Genomic DNA, 18,146 nt, shown 5'->3' on the forward strand with positions numbered 1-18,146 from the left:
CATTTGGAGAGCTCCTTTCACCTGAAGCCTGTCCCAGCATCCTCTCTGTCAGTTTAAAGCCCTGTCCATAAATCTACCAACGTGATTGGCCAGGACATTGTTCCACTGGAACTGTGCTGGGACCAATCTGAATGGATTTTTTAATAATCAGGTATGGGATGTGGGTGTCTCTGTCTGACTAGCCTTTATTGCCCACCCCTTGCTGCCCTTGAGCTAAGCAGCTGGCTCGCCCATTTCACAGGGTCATTGAGAGGCAAACACTTTGCTGTGGGTATGTCGTGCAGACCACATGAGAGTGAACTGTTGTCTTTCTCTGAAGGTCAAGTGTTTGGATTTTTATCAATACTTATTTATGGATTGTTAATTCCAATTTTTAAAACATATATTCATTTAAAATTCCACATGGTTAGAGGTTAGAAAGAAGAAGGGGGGTGGTCACTTTGTTGGGATTGTATTGTAGACTGTTGTAGACCCAACAGATACCAGAGGAGCAGCTGTGTAGAGAGATTGCAGATAACTATAGGAATAATAGAGGAGTGCAGGCTGGAGATTTTAATATTCCCTGTATTGACTGGGCCACCTAGAGTATAAAAAGAACTGGATGGAGGGCAATTTTTCAAATGTGTCCAAGGAAGGTTCCTAAATCAATATGCAGAGGGCCCTACTCTACTCAGGCGGGTGCAACACTGAACCTCCCTCAGAAATCGAGGTTGGGCAAGTGACTGAACTATCATTCAGAGAGCACTTTGGGTCCAGTGCCCACAACTGTCTTCGTTTTAACATAGTTATGGTAAAAGATCAGCAGGTCCACAGATTGAAGAGGAAAACTGGAACAGGGCCAGGTTTGGGGCCATTCTGCAGGATCTGGCCAGCGTCAATGCTGTGAATTTAAAATTGCACAATGCCCAGTTATAATCCAACTCGCTTTGGAAGCGCTTGTGATCACTGTAACAGATGAAAGGCTTAAACTAAATTTGTTTCATATTATATTCCATGACACTGCCATCCTGTTGCTATAAATTCTGTACCTTAGGATTGTGCTCCACAACCACCTGATGAAGAAGCAGTGCTCTGAAAGCTAGTGCTTTCAAATAAACCGGTTGGACTGGAACCGAGTGTTGGGTGATTTTTAACTTAGTACACCCCCAGTCCGACACTGGCACCTCCACATTATGATTCTAATCGATTGGGTGAGTCTGTTTGAAGGAAATGGAACAACTGGCAAATGGGAGGCTTTTCAAAGTGTGATCTCAGGAATCCAGGACCAGTATGCCCCATTGGGGTAAAGGGAAAAGCTGACAGGGTTAGGGATCCTTGGCTGATGAGAGATAATAAGGTCTGGTCTTGAAATGAAGGCTGCATGCATTGGGTTTAAGATTTCCGTATCTACATATTCTTAAAGACACGATCAATCTGTGGAGACCCTACAATCCTCTCAGTCCCTGTAACACTCCCAATCTGCAGAAGTCATTCCAATGCCTGTGACTCTTTCAATCCATTTCCTACAAGACCCTCTATCGATGTGATATCTTTTCATTGCCAGCACCCACCCTGTCAATGTAAGCTCCTCCAGTGTCTCCATCCATCTACTCATTTCCACAATCGTCTCCAGCTCTTCCATGTGTAAACATCACCCTCCCCTACAACCCTTCCCACTCTGACCAAACTGGAGGAGGTTACTAATGCTCCCTAATCTGTGAAACTGTCTCCAACCAAAATTGCTGTCTTTGTCACTTGGAGAATCTGTCTGATTCCACACCCCCTTTATCTAAATAACCTGCAGAACCTAAGCCTTCCTGTGTCTATAAACATCTTCAGTCACGACTACCCTCCATACGTCTAGTTGTTTTTCCAATCTGTCCAACCCACTTTATCTCTGTACTCAGCTCCTTTCACCTGAAACATTCCTGTCTGTGTAAAACTCCCCATCCTACCAACATCCTTATCCCTGTAAACTGCTCCATTCCTCCCAACCTCCCCATCTCCATGTCCTCCTGTAGGCCCGTCAGCTCTCCACATTTCTGTAACCTCCTGTGGCTCTATGCTCCTCCCTTCCTGTGAAAGCACCTCCAGTCCCCACAATTCTCGCAGTCTGGTCATCTGCTCCAGATCAGACCATTGCTGTCTCTGTTACCTCATACAACTTTAGCGACGCCTCCTATTTGTGTCATTCAGATCGCATCCTCTCCCGCTTCCCGAACCCTCTTGCTGCCATCATAACCCTTGCTATTTAGAACATGGAATAGCACATTCCAGTACAAGCCCTTCCGCCCTCAATATGGTGCTGACCTTTAGCCTACTCTGAAGATGAAACGAACCTACATACCTTACATTTTACTATCATTGATGTGCCTATCCAAGAGTTGCTGAGATGTCTGTAATGTGTCTGAATCTACTACCATGGCTGGCAGTCCATTCCACGCACCCACCACACTCTGTGTAAATAACATACCAGTCCCTTCCATACCGACAGGATATCCCAACCCAATCTAGTCCTACCTGTCAGTACCTGGCCCATATCCCTCTGATATCTAAGGTAAACCTTCCGCCAATTACCTTAAACTTATGTCTCCTTGTGATAGCCATTTCGCCATGGGAAATAGTCTCTGGTTATCCACTCTATCTATGCCTCTCATTCCCTTGTACACCTCTAACAAGTCACCATTCTTCCTCCTTCGCTGTGATCAGAAAAGCCCGAGCTTCCACAACCGACCTTCTATGGGCATGCCCTCCAGTCTAGGCAGCATCCTGCTAAATCTCCTCTGCACTGTCTTTAAAGCTTCCACATCCTCCCTGTAATGAAGTGAACAGAACTGTTCACAATATTCCAAGTGTGGTCTAACTGGGGTTCTGTAGAGCTGCAGCAAAATCTCACATCTCTTAAATTTAATCCCCCTGCTAATGAAAGCCAACACACCATCCGCCTTCTTAACAGCCTGTCAACTTGGGTGGTAACCTGAGGGACACTGGATCCCTTTGTTCCTGCATGCTGCTATGAATCCTGCCTTTAACCACGTAAAGGTTTTCTGCAGAATCCTCCAACCTAAAACTATCCCTATCTTTGTAAGTTCCTCCAGTCCCTACAACACTCATAAACTGTGAAACCTCCTCAAGTCCCTATATTCCTAATGTCTACAAAATCCTCCCGTCCCAATGTCCCTCCATATCTCTGTAACCACCACCATCCTCCAGTGCTCTTTTGGGGAACATTGCAGAGGAAGGAGGAGTTGGAGAGTCTGGGCCATGTTATGAGGTATGAAGGGCTGCAGAACCTGGAGGATGGTACAAATGACGGAAGGGACGTGGGACCTACAGGAGGTTGGGGGATTCATAGAACCTGCAGGATGCGACTGTGGATGAGTTGTGGAACCTGGAGGATATGATGATTTGAAGCACAGGTAATTTGTGATTGGACCATTCAGCCGATCTTACAGTCATAGAGATGTACAGCATGGAAACAGACCATTCAGTCAAACCCGTCCATGCCAACAGGATATTCCAACCCAATCTAGTCCCACCTGCCAGTACCTGGCCTATATGCCTCCAAACCCTTTCTATTCATATATCCATCAGAATGCTTCTTAAATGTTGCAGTTGTACCATCTGTAAGATTGGCTGAAAGATCCAATCAAATATTACCTGTGGTTTAAATCATAACATCCTCCAGGTTCCACAACACATTCATGGTCCCATCCTGCAGATCAGATATCCCAACCCAATGTAGTCCCACCTGCTAGCACCCGGCCCATCTCCCTCTAAACCCTTCCTATTCATACACCCATCCAGGTGCCTTTTAACTGTTGCAATTGTACTAGCCTCCACCACTTCCTCTGGCAGTTCATTCCATACATGTACTATCCTCTGCGTGAAAAAGTTGCCCCTTAATTATCTTTTATATCTTTCTACTCTCACCCTAAACCTCACCCTACAATTCTAGACTCGCACACCCCACGGGAAATACTTTGTCTGTTTACCCTATCCATGCCCCTCTTGATATTATAAACCTCTATAAGGTCACTCCTCAGCCTCCGACTCTCCAGGGAAAACAACCATCACCTTTTCAACTCTCCCTATAGCTCAACCCTGGCAACATCCTTGTAAATCTTTTCTGAACCCTTTCAATTTTCACAACATCCTTCTGATAGGAAGTAGAACAGAGTTGCATGCAGTCTTCCAAAAGTGGCCTAACCACTGTCCTGTATGGCCGCAACATGACCTCCCAACTCCTGTACTCAATACTCTGACCAGTAAAGGAATGCATACCAAGCGCCTTCTTCGCTATCATGACTACCTGTGACTCTACTGTCAAGGAACTCTGTATTTCATTTGAAAAATTGCACAGACCGGTAGAGTGGCCCGAGGTCTTCTGGGTAATGCTAGTTCAGTCTAAGCTGGTCGGCGGAGGCAGTGAAGAATTTGATGAATTGTCGAGAGATAATGTACATGTTAATCAGGCTATTTTAAGTGCTTATGGATTGCTTATGAAAGGGAAGCCACTACAATTCCCTGTACTGCACCATCGCTATCTGTCAAAGCTCCTTCAGGTCTATATCCTCCGAATTGTTGAAACCTGCTCTCACCATTGTAACTCCCATTATTTCCTAACATTGTTGAGTCTCCAAAACCATCCCTATCAGTTTGATCTCCTCCACTGCACACAACACTCCTAGCCTGTGTAGTCTCTTCAATTCCTTCAGTTCCTATATACCTATGTATTGGTGTGACTGCTTTGTGGCCATTGTATCCTCAGTTATATCTGCAAAAGGCTCTGTTCACTGTAGCACATCCTATGCTCATAAGTGAATCTGGTCTCTCACAAGCCTCTCTATGACTCTCTCCTCCAGTGTCTACAAGCTTCCCTATCCCTGTAATATCTTGCAGCATGCACACCACTCACTCTCTCTGGCATACCTTCCAGTGCATAAAATCATCTCTCCTTCTAACTTTATCCAGTCTACAACTTCCTCCCTATCCATGCAACATTCTCCAGTCTATATCATGTTCCATGTGTTTGCAACATTCTCCAGTCCATATCACCCTCCCTTTCCCAGTAATATTCTCCAGTCCATACCATCCTCCCTATCACTGTGATATTCTCATGTAATGATCCACAACCCTACACACATCCCTTTCTCTGAAGTTTAATCAAAGACGCTTTATCTCTCTAACTTCCTCCAAACAATAAAATGTTTTCTCCTGTGAACATTCTGTAGCAACTGTAACTATGTTTAACCCTGCAACATTGTTGCGCCCCCAAACATCTCTCCCACTCTGTGACCTCTATCCATCCCTCCAAGACTCTCTCTCGGTGACACGCGCCATGCATTTGCAACAAGGCAGATGGAATGACAGCATTAACTGAAGGGAACAGATATGATCGAACTGTCATTGTGGAGGGGTGGCTGCAGATTGATCATGACAGCAATGTGATTATTGAGGGGTTGTAGGGATTTAGGCAGGATCAGCAAAAAAACCAAACAAGGTCACGTTTTGTTGTGAAGAAAGGATGCAGTCAGCGCATTAGTAAGACAGCCAATTTAATCTGGGAATCAAAATATAGAGTCATTTTGAATGGACAGCTTCCAAATAGCAAGGGGGATCTGGAAGATCAAATCACAATCCATGCTCGTTGGTAAGTTGGATGCAATATTTTCTTGGTGATAGTAGACAGAGGCATGTGGAGTGATCAATTTCTGATTGGACGTCTGTGGCCAATGCTGTTTCACAAGGATCAGTGCTGCGATGTCTGTGTGTAATTTATATCTGTGATTCAGATGAAAAGGTCAGCAGTTTGATTAGTATTTTGCAGATGACATTTGGAAAGGCATGTAATGATTAGGGATAGTTCGGGGAATTGTGGATAGTGAGGAAGAGTGTTCAAGGGTTGCAGCAGTATGTAGATCAGCTGGAACGCTGGGCAGAGATGTGGCAAATTGAATTTCATCGGGACAGGTGTGAAGTGATGCATTTATGAAGCCAAATGGAAGAGAGAAGTGCACTAATTGACTAGTTGGAAACATTGATAAACAGAGAGACATTGGAAGCAAGTCCGTAGCTCCCTCAAAATAACAACACAGTAGGATGTGGTGGTCGAGGGGGGAGTATGGTATGCTTACCTTTATTGGGCACAGTATTGAGTACAGACGTTTGCATGTCATGTTGTGACTGAATGAAACTTCAGTCAGCCATGTTTGAAAGATTGCGTGTCATTCTCGTTGCCACACTACAGGAAGGATGTGGAGGGTGTAACAGAGGGTTGGCAGAATGTTGCCTGGATGAGAATGTGTTTACTGTAAGGAGGTTGGATGCAGTTGGATTGTTTTGCGTGAGTATCGGAGACTGAGGGGTGACCGGGTACAGGTATATAGCATTAGGAGAGGTGTGAATAGTGTGGATAGTTGGAATCCTCCTTCCAATGTAGAAATATCAAATTCTAGGGTGCATCGGTTTAAGGTGAGAGTGAGAAGTTTTAAGTGAGATGAATGAGGCCAGTTGTCTTTACTGAGAGGGTAGAAGCTGCTCAGGAGGTGGGAGAGGTGGCAATGAGAGCAAAGTTTTGAATTGGCATTTAGACAGAAACATGAACAGGCAGAGAATAGAGGGATATCGCCGATGTGCAGGCAGATGGGATTAGTTTAGAATAGCATCATGGTCAGCACAGCCATGGTGGGCCGAAGGGCCGATTACTCTGCTGTACTGTTCGATTTTCTAACTTAACGACATCTAACCTGTCAAAGCCCCTCCAAATCCTGGATGTTTCATTCAATTTCTCTCCCATTCTTCAAAACCCCAATAGGTTCAAGGGCAATCTACTCCACCTCTTCTCATTGCAAAATCCCGCCATCTCCAGGATCAGCTGAGTGAACCTTCCCTGGCCTGCCTCCAACACAAGAATGTCTTTGCTTAGGGCATGCATACTGTTCATTATAATCTCGGTGTGGTCTGACACCGTTTTAGCAAGACCTCCTTATTTTTAGACTCCATTCCCTTTGCCTTCTCTATGACCTGCTGATCCTGTAAGCTACCTTTTTCAGATTGATACACAAGGATTCCCAAAACCTTTGTGCAGTCAGTCTGAACCAAACGGTGTTAGCTTGACAGTAAGTGGGGAATGTGCTGGAATGTGTTATGAAGGATATGACAATAAATGATAACTGGATACTTAGAAACAATGGGAGGTGTATGATTTTATAAAAGGGGAATATTTTTAAATCTGTTGGATTCTATATTTTGGTGTGATCATAAATGCAGAATAGATAAGGGTGGGGAGGCTAATTGCGGTAGAGGAATATTTGAAATTTTAGAAGCATTTAGACAAGTTTCAACCAGGGCTAAAACTTTGCTCGTGAGAGAATAGGGCCCCTGAAAGGTCAATGAGGCTGTCTGTGTGGAATCACTGCTGATGGGTGAGATACTGAACAAATATTTTGTGTTAGGATTTACTGTGGTGAAAGACATGGAAGCTCGGGAACTTGGGAAAATACATAGGGATGTCTTGAAAAGAGTGCACATTGGAGAACAGGAGGTGCTGGATGTCTCAAAATGCAATAAGTTAGATAAAACCTTGGGACATGGTCAGATGTATCCCAGCGCCTTGTGAGAAGCGAGGGAGGAAATTACAGGACCAGAGATATTTGCATCATCAACAGCTACGACGGACCAGTGAGACTGATGGCAGGGTGGTAAGTTGTTGGAGGAGATTCTGAGAGAAACGGTCATCATGCATTTGGAAAGGTAAGGACAGATTAATGATCGTCAGCATGGCTTTGTGCACGGGGAATCATGTCTCAAATGTGAGTGTGGAGGTAGACAAGTGAGAGGTCAAAGCAGAGCAGTTCATGATGTCCACATGAACTTTAGCAAGGCCTTTGACAAGGTTCTGCATGGCAGACTGGATAGTAAGTTTAGATCAGACATAACCAGGGAGCACTCACCAACTGGATACAAAACAGGATTGATGGTAGGAGACAGAGCGTGTTCATAGAGGGTTGCTGCTCAAACTACAGGCCTGTACCAACAGTGTGCCATGGGTTCAGTGCTGGGTCACTGTTTTGCATCATTTATATAATAAATGATAAACAGGAGTCATGGTTAGCAAGTTTGTAAGTGAGACGGAAATTGGTGATAATGTGGACTGTGAAGAGGGTTATCGAAGAGTACAATGGGATCAACAGTACTGCTGGACCAGTGAGGTTAGGAATAACAGGTGGAGAAATGCAAGATGTTGTATTGTGGTAAAGCAGACCAGGCTGGACTTGTACAATTAATGTTCGGGCCCTGGGTACTGTTGTCAATCAGTGACCCAGGGATGCAAGTACGCAGTTTTTTGAAAGTAGTGTCACGGGTAGACAGGCTGGTGAAGCAGGCGTTTGGGATGGTTACCCTTCATTGTGTAGAGCATTGAGAGTAGGAGTTGGGATGTCATGGTGTATCTGTACAGGACATTAGTGAGACCACCGTATAAGCATTGGTGATTATCTGGTAAAAATCAACTTGTTCACGTATGTCCTTTTAGGGAGGGGCATCTGGCATTCTTACCTGGTCTGGCTCACATGTGACTCCAGTCCCACAGCAATATGGCTGACTCTGAGCCATTTTGACTCTGATTCTAGTAATTAGCAGTGGGGTAATGTATGCTGGTCCATCCGGTGACATCCTTAGGCCGTGAATGAGTTAATGAAAAATACATATGTCCATCCCTACCTTTGCAAACAGCTCTAGCTGCAGCAATCCGTAATGGCTTTGTAATGTTGTTCATGCCTTTGCCCCTCTCTGTAACACACTCACCACCTCCAGCACCTTCAATTGTCCCTATTCCTCTCATCTGACAATGTTTCCTCTTTCTACTGCACTCCTCCTGCTCGGACAATCCATAGCGATCTCTGTAACATAAGTGTCCAAGTTTCTAAACGTTGGCTTCTTCAGAATTGATAGGTTTTTTTCATTTCTTTATCAAATCTGTTAAGTCCTGGGCCAAGACCGTCTGAAGTGGGGAAGGAGCATTGGGAAGGTGTCGAGCACCTCGAGACTTACTGTGGGGAAAATGGGAATCCAGGAGAAAACAGCACAAGGAGCGCGCTGTCATATCAACACACCACCCACCCCCTTTCCATGTCCACCTTCTGCCCCAAGTGTAACAGTGTGTGTGGAAGGCCACATCGGTCTGTACAGCCAGCTCCAGACATCTTCCATCTCCACCCCCCCACCCCCCCCTCCACCCACCCACTGAGAGTGGGAGAGAGTCAGCCTCGTCTGTGACCCACCGTCAAAGAGATGATGAGATAGGAAGGTTGAATCCTCTCACAATTATCCCAGTGCCTTTGTTACAAATTCAAACAATTCCCTGTTAATGCAATGTCTAATAATGTGATATCACTCAGTATCTCTCCATGTAGTATCCCTCGCTGTGTCGGTCTGTTTGCTGCCTCTGTCCGCATTCCTCCCTCTTACAGATGGTCTGAGATCCTGAGTCAACAGAATTGTCCACTCCAGAGAGATGCAGCAGCACGGGCAAGGGATGGAAACTGGGATTATCGAGATCTCTGCTGGACTCAGTGCCACTCTGCATGAGTTATCCTCACTGCATCAGTCTAATTTCCCATTCTGTCTATTTCTGTCTCATGCAGGTCATTAGGATATTCCTAACTCCTGTCTCGTCCATCACCTCATTGAAGACGGTTGGTCAGCCAGAGAGAGATGGAAAGGGAGATCTGGAGCCTTCAGTAATTCCTGCAACCCGTAAGATCACTCACAGTAAACAGCACAGGGAGGAGTTAGTGGACTTTAATTCAAACCCTGAGGGCATGATGTAGGAACAATGCTGGGCAAGGAACATGAGAAAAGTCTCATGCTTCATTATCAGCATCTTGTCTGTAATTTCATCTGTTCCACAGAACCTCCCTATGTCTGTCATTTTCTCCACTGTCTGTTTCATCGATACCACTTCCCCTATCTCTATCAGCCCCTACAATCTTGCCTATCCATGTAAGCTCTTCCTACCAGTACAAGCCTCCATGTCTCTGCCTTTGCTTTTAATCCCAGGTTCTGTCACATTTCTCCTTACCCTCCAGGTGCGACCACACAGTTTATTTCTATAACCTCCATGAGTAATAGAGTCATAGAGATATACAGCATGGAAACAGACCCTGCGGTCCAACCTGTCCATGCCGACCAGATATCCTAACCCAATATAGTCCCACCTGCCAGCACCCGGCCCGTATCCCTCCAAACGCTTTCTATTCATACACACATCCACATGCCTCTTAAATGTTGCAGTTGTACCAGCCTCCACCACATTCTCTGGCATCGCATTCCATTCACGTACAACCCTCTGTGTGAAAACGTTTCCCCTTTGGTCTCTGTTATATCTTTCCCCTCTCACCCTTAGCCTATGCCCTCTAGTTCTGGACTCCTCGACCCAAAGGAAAAGGCTTTGTCTATTTATCCTAACCCAGCTCCTAATAATTTTGTAAACCTCTGTAAGGTCACCCCTCAGCCTCCGACACTTCAGGGAAAACTGCCCAAGCCTGGTCAGCCTCTCCTTGTAGCTCAGATCCTCCAACCCTGGCAACATCCTTGTAAATCTTTTCGGAACCCTTTCAAGTTTCACAACCTCTTTCTCATAGGAAGGAGACCAGAATTGCATGCAATATTCCAACAGTGGCCTAACCACTGTCCTGTACAGCCGCAACATGACTTCCCAACTCCTGTACTCAATACTCTGGCCAATAAAGGAAAGCATACCAAACGCCTTCTTCACTATCCGATCTACCTGTGGCTACATTTTCAAGGAGCTATGAACTTGCTCTCCAAGGTCTCTTTGTTCAACAACACTCACTTGGATCTTACCATTAAGTGTAGAAGTCCTGCTAAGATTTGCTTTTCCAAAATGCATCACCTCGCATTTATCTGAATTAAACTCCATCTGCCACTTCTCAGCCCATTAGCCCATCTGGTCCAGATCCTGTTGTAATCTGAGTTAACACTCTTCGCTGTCCAAGACACCTGCAAATTTGGTGTCATCTGCAAACTTACTAACTGTACATCTTATGCTCGCATCCAAATCATTTATGGAAATGACAAACAGTAGAGGACCCAGCACCGATCCCAGTGGTACTCCACTGGTCACAGGTCTCCAGTCTGAAAAACAACCCTCCTCCACCACCCTCTGTCTTCTACCTTTGAGCCAGTTCTGTATCCACATGGCTAGTTCTCCCTGTATTTCATGAGATCTAACCTTGCTAATCAGTCTCCCATGGGGAACCTTGTCGAACGCCTTCCTGAAGTCCATATAGATCACATCTACTGCTCTGCCCTCATCAATCTTCTTTGTTACTTTTTCAAAAAACTCAATCAAGTTTGCGAGACATGATTTCCCACACACAAAGCCATGTTGACTTTCCCGAATCAGTCCCTGCCTTTCCAAATACATGTACATCCTGTCCCTCAGGATTCCCTCCAACAACTTGCCCACCACTGAGGTCAGGCTCATCGTTCTATAGTTCCCTGGCATGTCTTTACCGCCGTTCTTAAACACGGGCAACACATTTGCCAACCTCCAGTCTTCTGGCACCTCACCTGTCACTATCGATGATACAAATATCTCAGCAAGAGGCCCAGCAATCACTTCTGTAGCCTCCCACAGAGTTCTCGGGTACACCTGATCAGGTCCTCGATCCACCTTTAACCATTTCAAGACATCCAGCACTTCCTACTCTGTAATGTGGACATTTTGCAAGATGTCACCATCTATTTCCCTGCAGTCTATATCTTCCATATCATTTTCCACAGTAAATACTGATGCAAAATATTCAGTTAGTATCTCCCCCATTTCTTGGGGCTCCACACAAAGACCAGCTTGCTGCCCTTTGAGGGGCCCTATTTTCTCCATACTTTTCCTTAGTCCTTAATACATTTGTAAAATCCCTTTGGATTCTCCTGAATTCTATTTGCCAGAGCTGTCTCATGTCCCCGTTTTGCCCTCTTGATTTCCCTCTTTAGTATACTCCTACTTCCTTTATACTCTCCTAAGTATTCACTCGATCAATCCTATCGATACCTGACATATGCTTCCTTCTTTTTCCTAACCAAAACCTCAACTTCTGTCATCATCCAGCATTCCCTACACCTACCAGACTTCCCTTTCATCTTGACCAGCATATATTTTCTCTGGACTCTTGTCATCTCATTTCTGAAGGCTTCCCATTTTCCAGCCGTCCCTTTACCTTTGAACATCTGCCTCCAATCAACTTTTGAAATTTCTTGCCTAATACCTTCAAAATGGGCCTTTCTCCAATTTAGAACTTCAACTTTTAGATCTGGTCTATCCTTTTTCATCACTATTTTAAAACAAATAGAATTATGGTCGTTGGTCCCAAAGTACTCCCCCACTGACACCTCAGTCACCTGCCCTGCCTTATTTCCCAAGAGTCGGTCAAGTTTTGTACCTTCTCTCATAGGTGCATCCACATACTGAATCAGAAAACTGTCTTGTACACACGTAGGAAATTCATCTCCATCTAAACCTTTCACACTATGGCAATCCGAGTCGATGTTTGGAAAGTTAAAATCCCCTACCATAACTACCCTATTATTCTTACAGATAGCTGCGATCTCCTTACAAGTTTGTTTCTCAATTTCCCTCTGACTATTAGGGGGTCTATAATGCAATTCCAACAAGGTGATCACCCCTTTCTTATATCTCAGTTCCACCCAAATAACTTCCCTGGATGTATTTCTGGGAATATCCTCCGTCAGCACAGCTGTAATGCTATCCCTTATTAAAAATGCCACTTCCCCTCCTCTCTTGCCTCCCTTTCTATCCTTCCTGTAGCATTTGTATCCTGGAACATTAAGCTACCAGTCCTGCCCATCCCTGAGTCATGTTTCTGTAATTGCTATGAGATCCCAGTCCCATGTTCCTAACCATGCCCTGAATTCATCAGCCTTCCCTGTTAGGCCCCTTGCATTGAAATAAATGCAGTTTAATTTATTACTCCTACCTTGTCCCTGCCTGCCCTCACTGTTTGACTCACTTCTGTTCTCAGCTGTACCCGTCTCAGATCGAGCTCCCAAAATCCTCCCTTTGTTTGTTACCACGTCCCATCCCTGCATTCCTCCAAATCCGTGTAAAGTCCTCCCATTCCTAAAACCTTCCCTGTATCTGTCACCTGTTCCAGCTTCCACAACCTTCCCTCTCTCTGTAAGATACACCCCTGTCCCAGTTACTGCAGCCCGCTGTATCACTAAAGGCCAGTAGTCACTATAATATCAGAATAAGGTGTGAAAGCAGGAATACTGTACTGGGTTAGATGATCAGTCGTGATCATATTGAATGGTGGGACTGACTCTGTAGTCAAATGGCCGATACCTGCTCTTCTTTCCTGTGCTTCTCTATAAACTTACTAGCACCATAAACTCCTTCATGTCCCCACAATCCTCCCTACGTGTGTAAGCCCCTTCAGTCCCCACAGCGCTCCCTGTCTCCAAAAACTCCTTCAGTCCCCACGACTCTTCCGATCCATGTAACCTGAATCATTCCCCACAAACCTCCCTAAATCCATAACCTCCAAAAGTCCCAACGACCCTCCTGATCTCCATAATCTCATCCAGACCCGATGACCCTCCCATTCAGAGTAACCTCCTTCAATCTTAGTGGGCGGCACGGTGGCACGGTGGTTAGCACTGCTGCTTCACATTGCCAGAGACTCGGGTTCATTTCCCGCCTCAAGCCACTGACTGTATGGAGTTTGCACATTCTCCCCGTGTCTGCGTGTGTTTCTTCCGAGTGCTCCGGTTTCCTCCCACAGTCCAAAAATGTGCAGGTTAGTTGAACTGGCCATGCTAAATTCCCCATAGTGTTAGGTGCAGGGGTAAACGTAAGGGAATGAGTCTGGGTGGGTGCGCTTCGGTGGGTCGGTGTGGACTTGTTGGGCCGAAGGGCCTGTTTCCACACTTTAAGTAATATGATCCTCCTGATCTGTGTAACCTCCTTAAATCCCAACAGCCCTCCATATCTCTTTGGCCTCTTTCAAGCACCACATCACTCCCCATATCCATATTGTTCTTCAGTCACCATGACACGGTAGCACAGGGTTTAGCACTGCTGCCTCACAGCGCCAGAGACCTGGGTTCAGTTCCCGCCTCAGGCGACTGTCTGTGTGGAGTTTGCACATTCTCCCTGTGTCTGCGTGGGTTTCCTCCGGGTGCTCCGGTTTCCTCCCACAGTCCAAACACGTGCAGGCCAGGTGAATTGGCCATGCTAAATTGCCCATAGTGTTAGGTAAAGGGGTAAATGTATGGGTGGGTTGCGGGTCAGTGTGGACTTGTTGGGCCGAAGGGCCTGTTTCCACATGGTAAGTAATCTAATCTAAAGACCGTCCCTATTTCCAAAGCCTGTTGAACCTGTAAGCTACCTTTTTCAGATTGAGAAACAAGAATTCCCATAACCCTTTCTCCTGTCAGTGTGAAACCATATAGTGTTACGCTGACAGTAGGTCGGGAGCTGGAATGTGTTTGAAAGGATATGTCAATAAATAATAACTGGACCCTCAGAAACACATTTAATAAAAAGAGAATGTGGTTTTGAGCCTGTTGGATTGTATTTTTATTGGTGTGAATATAAATGGCAGGATAGATACGGGTGTAGGAGTGGTTGTACCGAGGATACGGTTAATTTAAATTTTCAGAAACCTTTACACAAGTTTTAATAAGGACTAAGGAGTAACTTGGTAGAGAATAGGGCACCTTAACTGTCAGGAGGTGGGTGAGATATTAGACAAAATAGTGATGTCAGAATTTACTGTGGAGAAAGAGATGGAAGCCCAGGAAGTTGGGGAAATAAATAGCGATGTCATGGAAAGAATCCTCACCAGAGAAGAGAAAGTGCTGGAATCTTACAACAAATAAAGGTAGATCAATCCTCAGTAGCTCATTAGGTCTATCCTTGAATATTATGGGAAGCTAGCGAAGAGATTGCGGTGTCCCTAACAGAGATATTTATATTATCAACAGACACAGTGAGGTGTTGGAAGACTGGAGGGTGGCTAATGCTGTTCCATCACTTAAGGGCCACGGGGAGCAGCCAGGAAATTACAGCCGCGTGAGTCCAGTGATGGGGAGGTTGCTGGAGGAGATTCTGAGAGAAAGGAGCTACATATATTTGGAAAGGCAAGGGCTAATTAGAGATAGTCAGCATGGCTTTGTGAGTGGGAAACCATATTTCACAAACCGGATTGACTCTTCGAGGAGTTGGCCAAGAGATAGATGAAGGCAGAGTTGTCTACTTGGACTTCAGCAAAGCACTTGCGAAGGTTCCAAGCGATGTAGAACATCTAGTCAAGAGGAAGAAGGAAGCTAAATTTAGGTTGAGGAACCAAGGATCAGAAGCAGGGCTTTAGAGAGTTACATGGGCCAGCACAGTGGCTCAGTGGTTAGCACTGCTGCCTCACAGCACCAGGGACGCAATTTCCATTCCAGCCCCAGGCGACTGACTGTGTCGAGTTTGCACATTCTCTCCATGTCTGCGTGGGTTTCCAACACGTGCTCCAGTTTCCACGCACAGTCCAAAGATGAGCAGGTTTGGTGAATCAGCCATGCGTTGTTCAATAAAGGGAATAGAGATAATCCTGGGAACTACAGACCTGTCAGTCTACTGTCTGTGATGTGCAGATTATTGGAGAGGATGCTGAGAGACAGGATTTATGATTCCTTGGAAAACCATAGTTTGATTACAGAGGGTCAGCATGGCTTTGTAAGGGACAGGTCATGCCTCACAAATCTTACTGAATCCTTTGAGAATGTGACAAAACACATTTATGGCTCATTGAGAAAGTACAGAGCATGGGATACAGGGAAACCTGCCAGTCTGGATACAGAATTCCTGGCCCATAGAAGACAGAGGGTGATGACAGATGGAAATCATTCAGCCTGGAACTCGGTGACCAGTGGTTTTCTGCATGGAGAGGTTCCAGGACCTCTGCTCATTGTGAGTTTATGAACGACTTGGATGTGTGAGTGGAAGAGTTGGTTAATAACTTTGCCAATGAGACGAAGGTTGGTGGAGTGGTGAATAGTGTGGAGGGCTGTTGTAGGTTGCAACGGGACATTGACAGGATGTAGAGCTGGGCTGAGAAGTGGCAGGTGAAGTCAAATCTGGAAAAGTGTGAAGTGACTCATTTTTCAGAATACAGGGGTAAAGGCAGAATACTGGATAGTGTGGAGGAACAGTTGGATCTTGGATTTCATGACCAGAGATCTGTCAAATTTGTCACCCAAGCTGAAAATGTTGTTAAGAAGGATTATGTTGTATTGGTTTTCATTAGCTGGGGGATTGAGTTTTAAAGCCATGAAGTTATGCTGCAGCTCTCGAGATCCCTGTTTAGACCCCACTTCGAATATAGTGTTGAGTTTGGACCCTCTCATTATAGGAAGGATGTGAAAGCCTCAGAGAGCGTAAAGAAGAGATTACCAGGATACTGCCAGGACTGGAGAGCATGTCTTATGACGAAAGGTTGAGGGAGCTTCGGCTGTTCTCATTGGAGTGAAGAAGGGTGAGGGGCGACTTGGTAGAGGTAAACAAGATGGTCTGAGGCAAAAATAGAGTGAATAGTGAGAGTTTTCTTTATCCCATGGCATACATGGTACAAGTTGGCATAATTTTAAGGTAATTGGAGGATGGCTAAGGGGAGATTTCAGATGTAAGTTCTTTCCACAGAGAGTGGTGGGTGGGTGTAACTGGAGATTTAATAGACTCTTGGTTAGGCACATGGATGATAGTAAAATGAAGGTTATGTAGGTTAATTTGATCTTACAGTCGGGCAAAAGGTTGGAATGGCATCATGGCCGAAGGGTCTTCTGCTGTTTTGTTCTGTGTTCAATGTTCTGTATGGAAAACTGGGTAATAAGTTCAGATCAATATAAAAGGATATGGCATTCATGAGGAGCTAGTCAACTGGATACAAAATTGGGCTTGATGGTCAGAGACAGAGGGTGATGGGAGACATGTTTTTCTGACAGGAGACATGTGACCAGCAGTGGAGTGGGTCCCCTGTTGTTTGTCATTTGGATAAATGGTTTGGATGGGAGTATTGGTTTCCTGGTAAGTTTTTTTTGGGTGACACTGACATTGGTGGTAAAATGGACAGTGAATAAGGTTGTCTGTGGTTCAACAGGATGAACTTTACTGCTGGGATAGTGGGCTGAAGAATAGCAGATGGGGTTTACTTAGATAAATGCAAAATGTTCCATTTTCTTAAAACAAACCAGGGTGGGACTTGTACAGTTAATGTTCGGGCCCTGGGTAGTATTGTCAGTCAGAGACCCAGGGATGCAGGTACACAGTTCTTTGAAAGTGGTGTCACAGGTAGACAGGTTGGTGACACAGGTGTTTGGGGTGGTTACCTTCATTGGGCAGAGCATTGAGAGTAGGAGTTGGGATGTCAAGATGTTGCTTGACCTGCTGTACTTTTCCAGTACCACGACTATCTAGACTCTGGTTTCCAGCATCTGCTGCCCTTGTTTTTACCATGTTGTATCTGCACAAGACACTGGTGAGGTCACCGTAAAAGCATTGCTGATATGTAGGGAGAACTCATCAGGTTCTCTTACCTCCTTTAGGGAAGGACATCTGACATTCTAACCTGGTCTGGCTAACATGTGACTCCAGACCCACAGCAATATTGCTGACTCTGTGCTACCCTCTGGGCAATTCACAGTGGGACAAAGAATACTGGTCCAATCAGTGACACCCACATCGCATTAATGAATAAATTAAAATACATATGTCCCTACTTATCTCTGCAAACCCCTCCATCTTCAACAATCCGTACTGACTTTGTAACACCGTTCAGTCCAGAACCACTCTCTGTAACACTCTCACCACCTCCAGCACCTTCACTTCTCCCTGTTCCTGTTGTGTCATTAAACCCTGATCATGATTCCCCTTCCCACTGCCCTCCTCCTGCTAGGTGACCCTTTGCAATCCCTTTAACACTTACTCCTCAAATATTCTCTTACTTCAGGATTTGATGTACTTTTTGGTGATCTGCTTAGCCTCATAATCTACTCTGATCCATTTTGTCCTGAGTGAGGGACGGGTGGGAATTTCTTGCTGAGGTTTTATCTGTTTCAATGGAATGTCCTTCTGT

General features: G+C 45.2%; 1 long non-coding RNA gene across 1 annotated transcript in view; it reads left to right on the plus strand.

Moving 5' to 3' along the window:
- Nucleotides 1-18,146, plus strand: part of LOC140485493 (uncharacterized) — a 65,721-nt gene that overhangs the window by 45,595 nt on the left and 1,980 nt on the right. The window contains exon 5 of the long non-coding RNA XR_011962354.1: nt 9,627-9,738. This is a non-coding gene — a long non-coding RNA (uncharacterized lncRNA). The remainder of the gene's footprint in view (nt 1-9,626; nt 9,739-18,146) is intronic.

The sequence above is a fragment of the Chiloscyllium punctatum genome, chromosome 14, assembly GCF_047496795.1.
Source record: "Chiloscyllium punctatum isolate Juve2018m chromosome 14, sChiPun1.3, whole genome shotgun sequence".
Classification (NCBI taxonomy): Eukaryota; Metazoa; Chordata; class Chondrichthyes; order Orectolobiformes; family Hemiscylliidae; genus Chiloscyllium; species Chiloscyllium punctatum.